A 10,701-nucleotide genomic window follows, 5' to 3' on the forward strand; every position below is an offset into this window, starting at 1 on the left:
TATGTAACTCTCATTTTAAATGATACAATATTTGTGGTCCTTCAGGAATGACAACAATGAAGAAAGTTTGAAGCCAGAGACTATAGTTTAATCTACAACTACCATGTGAACATGCTATACTTCACTATAGCAGAGTATGGCCTGGACTGGATTTCCTGGGAAACTTCAGCATTTTACTATTACCTGTGCCTTTTAAAATAGGATTCTTTTTCCCCTAAACAGAAAGTTACACTTTTTTAATGAATTATATCTGTTAAAGCTGATTCAGTTAATCAGTTACCCGTGCTCAGGTAGACTCTTCTCAGACAGTTTGTGCCTCATTTATCAGTTCAGCTTCCCTTAGCTGGAATGACTCAAACACTTCACATCCTGAGCAGGCAACACTTAAACTATTCCCTTCCCCAAAGACCTTCCAGCCCAAAATAGCCAAGACAAACAAAAGTGAGACCCAGGATAATGAGGGAGAGAGTGAGGCAAACAGAAAGTGGGAGGACTGCTTGGAAAAAATGTGGGTTTGGAGGTGGTAGCTTGTTTTTCAAGGAAGGCTGCAGGAGGAAGAAAGAGGTGTACAATGAGCAGCAGGTAGGAGAGGTGTCCCTGTGTTTTTCCCAGAGGAAATGCTGCTGTAGGCAGGTGCAGGTGAGGGGAAGGAAGGAGGTGTGAGGACTAGGGACAACCAACCAGAGCTAGGCCTTGGGAGTGACTTGAAGGGTGATTCTGTGCTCACAGTGCCCTGACCTACCAGGGTACCATTGCCTGCTCTCCTCCCAGCCTGGCTGATGACCAGACTCCAAGGAAGGCAAGTGTTTTGCCAGCCCCTGGCTAGAGGAGAGGCCACCCTTGCCTTAGGGTGGAAAGGAGGAGAGGAACGGGGAAGCAGGAGGAGTGTGCTGCCTCTGCTGCCCCAGCCAGGGGCAGGATTTGTCGTGCCCTTTCAGCTTCTCTTTCAATGAGAGAAAGGAAAAGCAGTTTCAGGAATATTTGAAAGAGATAGTGAGACAGACTTTAAGTCAGATTCTTCAGCTGTTGTCTGTCCAGCTGTGCTCTCAAAGAGTGGAAACAGCTGTCCAAAAATACCATGGGTTTAAACCAAACCTTAGGATTCAAAAATCTTCTACAACCCTGCTTTTTAGACTTTTTTTTTATATGTACTTGTCCTCCATCAAGGCAGTCCTTGGATCCCAGAAAATACACTATGTTTTGGAATATGGGAGAAATTAAAGAACAAACTAGATACTAAGCTCTGTAATAATCTTTTTTCTATGCTGTGCATGTCACCAACCACAATAGATTCCTGGTCTCTGACCCATGGATGCTCTCATAGTAAAATCAAAAGAATAGTTTACTATAGACAAAACAAAGCCTGGTATTACATAGCTTTTAAAAAGTTTAAATAGCTGAATAATGAAGTTTCAAGTGTTGGTTAGGAATGGGCACATAACTGTAACCAAACCACACACACACAGAGACTTGCACGCACTTGTGCTCACACACACCATACACCATGAACACGACTTGTAGTCGGGGCTTCAACAGGCTGTGGTGGTGATTTCAACTCAACCAAGCCCTTCATCATCCTCAGACACTCATCCTGCCCATCCTAGTATGGGTCAACATTGCCACGTCCAAGCCAGAGGTGTCTGGTTTACTTCTGAATCACCTTCAAAATGCCCAAATTTTTGTTCTTGAAGTAATTCAAAACTGTGGCTTAGAAATAAGCAAATATTTATAGAAAAAAATACCAGCAATTTCTGCAGACTATCAGAAACTATTCATTTTTGGATAAACGTCAAATATAGGAAATGCCCACACTCCAAAATATTTCTTTGTTGAAATAATTTGGAGAAGAAAAATTGGAGAAAAATAGCTGGGAAAAAAAAGAGGTTTACATTTTTCTTCCTTTACCTTAATTAGATGGAAGAACCAATATTGGCAATAAGCTCAGTAGTAAGGAGGAATAAAAATATGTACAAAGCTAACTGTGGTCATTGTGTGACTATTCCCAATGGAGTTGAAGTACAAATCTATGGGGAAAGGCTATAGGAATGGATTCAGAATTGCAATGAATTGAATAATTCTATTTTTATATTAGACTTTTGAACTGAACAAAACTTGAGACAAAGTAAAGCAGATGAATACAATGTGAATGTAGTTTATTCCACTCATCCTCATCCTCACCCCTTTTATTTATGGCAAGTTTGCGTAGGATTCCTCTGTTTGTCTTTTTGCATTTAAAAAAAGTTCTTTCATACTACCAGGCTATTTTTCTTAAATCATTCTGACCTTTAGTACCTAGGAGGTTATTTAAAAGGAACCACATGATGAAAGATTGTGGCTTTGGCAATATTTCTTATATGAAAAGGACAGGGTGTGGTTCAATAATGGTGAAAACAGAACTTTCTGAAGATTATTTTTCTTCTTCATTTCTTTATCTAAGACAGAAAGTCTTCATCCTCTTTAAATAAATAAATAAACATTCTAGCAAGTAGGACGTATATCATTCTGGATGTACAGAACTTTGTCAGCACGCAAAGCAAGACCTTTGTCTATTGACAGTATCAGTGGTTTGCTATTTGTGTTATGCTTCAGCTCTGCCTATGGCACTTTGAATGAGTGAAATGGTGCATCCTAAAGGATGATTAATCCCACATAATGCAATGGAAATTCAGTACCAGTAAAAGATGTACCTAGGCCCACATTTTTGGGAAGGTTGTCCACACCTGGGAGATGTGTCAACACTTGAAGTGTGTTTTTTGAATTACAACAAAACAAACCGAGAGTAGATGGCAGGCCAGTGCAGCCGTTGGGAAACTGGGCTATTCCTGTCTCCGAGAGCTAGAGAGAAGTAGCTTGGTTTGACACCGTGTGGGTTGGGAGCCAGCACAGGGATACAAGGAATGGGTAGTTGCTGCTGTTGAGATGTGTTTTTGAAAGTCTAAGAAAACTGACATGCCGAAACCTCAAGATGAAAGAGGAATGATGCAGGAAAATTTTGCACTTGATGCCTCAAAACTAGACTTTCTTTCTTGAAACAATCACAAAAACCAAGTACTCAGAAAAGAATAGATTTCTCTGGCAGTTATTTATGAAGACCCCATAGCAGTATTTGAGTGATTTTGTGTTGACAGAGGATGCTCACAGGCAAGTGATGGCAGTACCAAAGTAGTTCAACGCCCAGATGCAGAAGTGGTGCTCCCAGGCTTTCTCTATATCCTTCATGGACTTGGACACTTTAAACTCAGCACAAGTATGTTCATCCCCTAAAAGGAAGTTACTGTAAAGGCCTGTGTGCTGAAACTGGGTCCCTCCCTCCCCAACACAACACTGGTTTAGTAAAACACAGCCTTGCCGCTTGGCTCTCCCTTGCGGTGCAATCCAACCAACTGGTTCCTTTGGATGTAGACAGTTCCTTCACTTTTCTGCCACATCTGGAGCTGCTGGTTCCCACCTCTCCTTGTCCAACAGCACACACAGGCAGGGAGGAGGCAGGAGGAGCGAACTTCTGCCTCCCCAGCCTCAGAGGATCCTATCAGCCACTTCTGGGAAAGGCCTTGACAGCCTGGAGACAGAGGCAGAACACACCAGCCTCCAGCCTCCAGCCTGGAATGGGACCACCCCAGCAGCTGAGTGCATATTAAACAGTCATAGAGAAATGGGCAGGCAGGGATTGCATTTGCATTAAACAGGCATAGAAAAAAATGCTTGCTCAGACAGAAAGCAATGGCCAGGACCCACAACGGAGGAAGTATCAAAACCCCTCTGTACAGCACTGTGAATTCAAACTCCAAGTTAGCTACTGTTAATGTAGTGTTCTCTTCAGTTAAACTAATTGTGGAGTGTTTCTACATGCACAAAGAAATGAATTTCAAAAAGAACAGTGTTGGATGAGACACACAGGTCTAACTGTTCATGTCCCATTGTTGTCATTCCCCTAAAACCATTCTCATCACACAGTAGCCCTATTACAGCTCTTTCTGCTTTCACGCTGTTCAGTTTTGCATCACTGTTGATGCAATTCCTTCCTCTGCTCTGGCAGAATAAATGGCTCCTCTCCCATCCAGTCATGCCATTATCCTCCTGTCACTGTGCAGCAAAAGTGCAAGGCACACACTGAGGCTGCAAGGAGCAGCATTAACCACAGAGCCACCCCACCCTAAATAACTCACCCTACAAAAAATATTGTATCACTGCAAAGGCTCCCTCAGCAGTGACCAGGACGGCAGAGCACCATGTTATTTCTCTGTGCTATGTTGTATTTACAAGCTGCTTCGGAAGTGTAGAAATTGCACCTATTCCCACACTAATTTCTCTGCTCCCTCCGACACGACGGTAAGAGGGCAGTTATTGCAACATCCCGCAGTGTAATACTGAAGGGTATAGGACAAACTCAAACACCCACAGAAAACAGAATAAAAGGACTCTGACAAACAAAAAGCCTGGGTTATATGAAGGATAATGACTAGGAAAACCCTTAAGCTAGGAAAATACAGTCCTGTGAAGAATCATCGTTGCTCCGACAGTGCAGGTATTATAAGACATATGCTCCAGTTTTGCTGGAGCAACAATAAATCTGACACATACAAAAAAAGCATCAGTTCTGTTGTCTGGTTAGTCTTGCTTAAGGCTAAAATACCTAAAAGCCCATCCAGCACAGGAGGTATTTAATCAGCACTTTCCTGGGTTTGCTCTCATGCCCCAGAGATACCATTCCCATGGAAAGTTTAACTGTAGAAATAAATGTATACTTCCAGAGGTGGCTAATTAAACAGTAAATTGAAATAATTACAATAACATGAATTAGAAAATCTACAGTTCTTTAATAGTCCCCTCTGTTCTTTCTCTGTAGGAGAACTCCGGGTTTCAAATTCAGCCCTGGAGATATTACTCTTTTGCCAGAGTAAGTTAACATTTAATTCTGCTATGCCTGGAAGGAACCTCTTGCCAATACTGGAGGGAGGTTTGGAGTAATTTCCTCACCTCCTGGGCGGTTTACTACCTTCTTGGTAAGGTATCTTTTGGAAAGATAATGGGTTCTTGGCCCTCATCTACATAACGTTCAGCGGTGGGGTTTTTTTATATTCCAAATGAAAGGTGTTTTCCAAAAAAATTCCCACTGAGACATAACAAGCTGGCACTGTTTCCTTGAAAAATCCCAAGTACTGAATCTTGTGGGAAAGGATGCTGACTCACTGATATTGATGGCTCAATACTGAGGTCTGATACAAAGAAGCAGGACAATTACATTATTCAGGCAGGAAGAAGAAAGATATAGAAATGAGAAAGCAAGAGGGAGGAAAAGACAAAATGTTTCCTTATGATCGAAGTCATGCTGTAAGAAAAGTGAGGTTAGCCTCATTTGTCACACTCGGGTTTAGCTGATCTGCATGAATTTGTTTCATTCAGATTCACTGTGTTGTGCCTAAGGAATATAAATTCAATACTGAATTTTAAATTCTGGAATATCTAGCTCTGTTCTTATCCCAAGCCATGAAGAGTCTTCCTCTCCTTTCTCTCCACCAGACTTCGAACGACATATAGTCCTCCTTTCTCTGAGTAAAACCTGAAAAGGATAAGAAAACACTTCTTTAAATGGACATTTTAGAACTGCCTTTTGTGGGAGGACATCTGATTTATGGTATGGTTTTATTTATATGCAATTTATCAAGCACACAGCATACTACCAAAAGCACAGCCCCATGTCAGGCATGAAAAGATGTGTCTTACTTTTTACATTTCTTTTTAATTATGATTTAAGGTTTATGCGTGGTATTCTTTGCTGGTCCAAGACTTACTTGTTTCTGTGGGATTTGTAAATGCTTTAAAGAAAAGTGCTACTGAAAAATTAAATTGCCAGAAGCAAGTAAAATAGAGCCAGTCTCCACGACTGCCAGCACAATCATTGCCAGCATAGATAGTCATTGCTGCAAAAGGAAATATTTTCAGCTACACTGTTCAGACAAAGAATTATAAGGAAAAAATGCCATTTTGGTGTTTACTCAGAGTAAGAAAATCTTCTTGCTTCTGTGAAGATGGGCTGAGGAGAAATGGATACAAGTTAGTTTTAGCTCAGCTATACCATGTGGGATTACCCGGGCGAGAGCCGCAGCCACTGGGAGTCAGCCCAGCACTCGACATCCTGCCTCCCAGACATATTAATCCCCCCATTGCAACGCTGAGCACCAACCAGAGAAATTCTTGTGGAAGCTCAGATTTCACATCCACTAGCTTTTCACTTCTACCTCCCGAGCAAGCATTTGCTGGTTATGCTGGAGGGGAATTTTGAGCTGGCAGAGACAGACACCTCATTGCCCAAAGACTTTCTGGGTTATGGTAATGTGTCTGGTTTCAGTCTGGTCCCTCCATAAATTTTCTGTGAACATTGTTTCAGTTCCTTTTTTATTGTGAAATTCTCTGTGAACAGAAATTGAGTCTTTCAGTGGATGCCTGATTCTAGTCTTTCTGACTGGTGTTGCACAGCTGAGCATCTTGATTTGGAGCTTTATTTTATTTACTGAAAGTGTAAGTGAATAACCAGGCTCTGCAACCTACCCTAGCTCATCCTCTATCTTCTTGCTACTACAGCTCCACCGGTGGAAAGGGGCCACAGACAATACAAAAGATAACAAATAAGCTATCTAATTTCTGTAGATGCATTTCCAGCTAGAGGACGAAACAGGCATTACCACTAAGGAGCGGCATCTGGGAACTCTTGTCACCATGGCTTACTTGTTTCTGGAAGCAGCAGGAAGCTCAAGGGAATGGTTAAGTGCCTGCTTGCTGCTTGCTGATGGCAAGAACAGAGAAAAAAAATTAATCTCAGCTTAAGTCCAGAGGTCACTTCACCAGTGTTACCCTGAGTCAATACTTTGGTTTCTTTTAAAAGCTTGATTAGATATCAATATGCTACAAGTGCAGAAGCAAAGTATTTCATATTGTCTTTGACAAGTGCAACACATTTTTCTTCTCAGTCCAATGCCTTTGTGCTCAGAAAGTTTTGGCACTGAGGTTTGTTTGAATATGGCAAGAGCAAGTTTTGGCTTGGACGGTCACTAACAGCACCTGTCTGGCACAATGATCTGTTCCTCTGTCACGGCCACAGAGCCACCTCACTCACAAAGCCCACTGCAGCCATGGGCAGGCAGAGCCCAGAGGGGTTTAAGCATTTCACCCCATGTGAAACTTCCCCTTACTCTGCCAGGAAGGGCTGAAAGAACCCCAGCTGTGAAAGTCAAAGGGTTTAGATAATTCACATAGGGAAAATTTGAAAGCACTCTTGAATTCAAAGCAAGAGGTTAAACTTCTGAATGAGTTTCCTTCTGAAAAGACTCACTTATTTGAAGTCAAGCAGGCAATTCTGTCTCCTCCCTCCCAAATCAAACAAAGGCAAATGTAATACATTTAACTTAAAGGATTTTAAATTAAAATAAAAGAGTAAAAAAACCCAATTCTTTTCATAATCCTGTTTTTATTTTCTGAGCATAAAAGAGCTGAGCTAACATGGATGTCAACTCCACTTGACTGCAGTAAGTAGAATGTATATGCCTGTAAAATTGGGGTAAAAACATATTCAAACCTTCAGAAATAATTAAATCATATGTTTATAGTTATACAGAAAATAGTTAGATCTGATTGCTTAGAAGACGGTGGTGGGGGGACGTAAAGCGTTATCTTACACAGTGTAAATATATTATGGATATGTTTTCTGAGATTAAATGGATGCAGAAAAGGTTTCCTTTAGTAGGCACTGTCACAAAAAATTGTAGGACAGAGGCAGAACTGCTTAGTTGCTTGTGTAAAAAGGACTAAAAGCACTGGCCTAAAACTGTCCACTGTGATGAAGGACTAGAGAAAATGAGGAATGAAAATATCTCTATGTTCCTGACTGTAGCTGCTCTTTTCTGTCAGTTGCCTCCATCTGCTGCCTGAGAGAATTGTGAGGAACAAAGTGAAGTTGTTTTCCCCTTGGCTTAGATCCCCCACCTTTTCTTTTTTTTTTTTTTTTAAAAAAAAAAAAGCCCTGGTTTTGTTACATTATGGTACATTCAACTTGTATAGGTCCTCTGTCTCACTTTGTGTCCTGGTACATTCTTGCAGGCTGTTCTTTGTGGGATTGCTGTGTATAGCCTCTTAATAAAGTCAGATTAGTGAATCAAACCCACTAACCCTCATATCCAAAACAAATAGGGCCCAAAGTTGCAAAGTAAGAAGGATTTTGCCTGCACTCTGCAGCTCTTCAGAAGAGAAGCCAAACTTTTAAGAGTTGGCAGAAGGTATTAAAGGAGCTTTTCTTACCAAGTGAGAGCAACAACTGGGTGTTGATTACCTTCAAAACAGCTCAAATACAGACATGCTTACATGGATTATTTTTCCCCTGGGTTACCCCTTACTTTTTTCAGACAAAAAATTACCTGATTAGTGGTCAGAAACAGTGAAAGTGGTTTTTATTTGCCATTGTGTATGACTGTCTCTTTCTCAGAAGTGTAGCTCTTTTTTATGACACAAATGAATAACTATGACTTCTGTGAAAATTCTGGAAAGAGCATGCATGAAGGAAATCAGTTATTTGCCCATTCTGGAAGAAAGACCCTTCATTTTTCAATAACTGCTGATGTTCCTGCTTTAGCAGCCTATGTGCATTCACATGGCCCTGAATCAAAAAAGGTCTTTATAATTGGGGAGTGTAACTTGTCCTTCCTCCTATTGCTCTGGAATAGGTGATGAAGAATGATGTAGTGATGAAATGCTTCAGACAAGTCAACACACTGAAGAGGTTTGAGCCCAGACCTCTGTCCTGGATCAGAGACACCCTTTGATTTTGGCACAACTATGATTATGGTCCAGGCTTTCAGCTCTGCCCCAGTGTCTATGACCAAGTACATCAAACCCTCTCCCTCCTGTTTTCCCACACCTGTGCACTCCCCAGTGAAGGGGAAAGAACAAAATGTGTATATCCAGTCTAAAGCCTCACTGCCTTCACAGACAGGAAGAAGCAGTCTGAGATGTCTTCTGCAGGCAGTTCTTCCTGCTGCTCAACTGTCTGTGTTGAGCAGCAGTTCCATGGCCAAATAATCATAGAATCACAGAATCATAGAATCAACTGGGTTGGAAGGGACCTCAGAGATCATCAAGTCCAACCCTTGATCCACTACTGCCGTAGTTACTAGACCATGGCACTAAGTGCCACATCCATCCTCATCTTAAGAACCTCCAGGGACAGAGAATCCACCACTTCCCTGGGCAGCCCATTCCAATGCCTGATTACCCTCTCTGTAAAGAATTTTTTCCTAATATCTAACCTAAACCTCCCCTGGTACAGCTTAAGACCATAGTTGATAGTTGCCTGGGACAGGAGACCAACCCCCACCTGGCTACAACCTCCTTTCAGGTAGTTGTAGAAAGCGATGAGGTCTCCCCTGAATCTCCTCTTCTCCAGGCTCTCTCAGCTCCCCCAGCCTCTCCTCATAGGACTTATGCTTCACCAGCCTTGTTGCTCTTCTCTGGACCTGCTCCAGCACCTCAATATCCTTCCTGAACTGAGGGGCCCAGAACTGGACACAGCACTCGAGGTGTGGCCTCTCCAGCACTGAGTACAGGGGCAGAATCACTTCCCAGGTCCTGCTGGCCACACTGTTCCTGATACAGGCCAGGATGCCATTGGCCTTCTTGGCCACCTGAGCACACTATTGGCTCGTGTTCAGCTTCCCATCACTCCAAACTCCCAGGTCCCTTTCTGCCTGGCTGCTCTCCAGCCACTCTGTGCCCAGCCTGTAGCACTGCAGGGGGTCGTTGTGGCCAAAGTGCTGGACCTGGCATTTGGCCTTGTTGAACCTCATCTCATTGGAATCAGCCCAACTCTCCCGTTACAAAATGGTTGAGGAGAAAAAGAAGTCTGAGGTCAGTGGGGGAGACTAGGACTGCAAAGAGTAGGCAATGGTGAAGGAGTAAATAGGATAAAATAGGAAGCAGTATAATTAAAGAAGGTCTTTGGAGTAGCATGCGGTGTTCTAGTTTTCACAAGGCACATCTCATGTTTGTTAGATACCCTCTAGGTCAAGAAAGAGCTGTTCCAAAGGGGGCTACTGATGACCTGGATGCTAAGAGGTGAAGACCACTACTGCACCTAAGAAGAAAAACCTGGAAGAAAGTAGAAGTGAAATATACCGACAAACTGATCCAGAATCCAAACAGAAGGGAGAAACCAGGAAATTTCACCTTCTTTCACCAAAATGATGCAAGCTGAATATGCACTGACTTTATACCTACGCATTTACTGTATGATTCCTGGTTTTCTGAAGGTTTAACATCCACTCAGGAAATCAGAAAAGCTGTTCATTGCCCTGCAGTGTGTCAAAAATCAGAAGTCACATTCCATTAATAGCTGAGGTTGCTCAAAGGATTCACAATAGCAAAATATCAGACAGACTGTCCCAATGGGCACTAGGTACAAACTAAAACACAGGAGACCCCTTACGAACTTCAGGGATTTTTTCATGTTCCCCTATGAATATGAAGAAAAAAACCCAAACAACTTTTTTTACCATGAGGGTAAGTGAACCCTGGAACTCGGGGAGGTTAGGGGACCTCTATCCCTAGAAACATTTGAAACATTTCTTGACACAGTCCAGGACAACCAGCTCTAGGTGGCCTTGTTAGAGCAGGGGGATTAGACCAGGTGACCTCCAGAGGTTTCTTCCTTCCTCA

Source organism: Chiroxiphia lanceolata, chromosome 1 (assembly GCF_009829145.1).
Source record: "Chiroxiphia lanceolata isolate bChiLan1 chromosome 1, bChiLan1.pri, whole genome shotgun sequence".
Taxonomy (NCBI): Eukaryota; Metazoa; Chordata; class Aves; order Passeriformes; family Pipridae; genus Chiroxiphia; species Chiroxiphia lanceolata.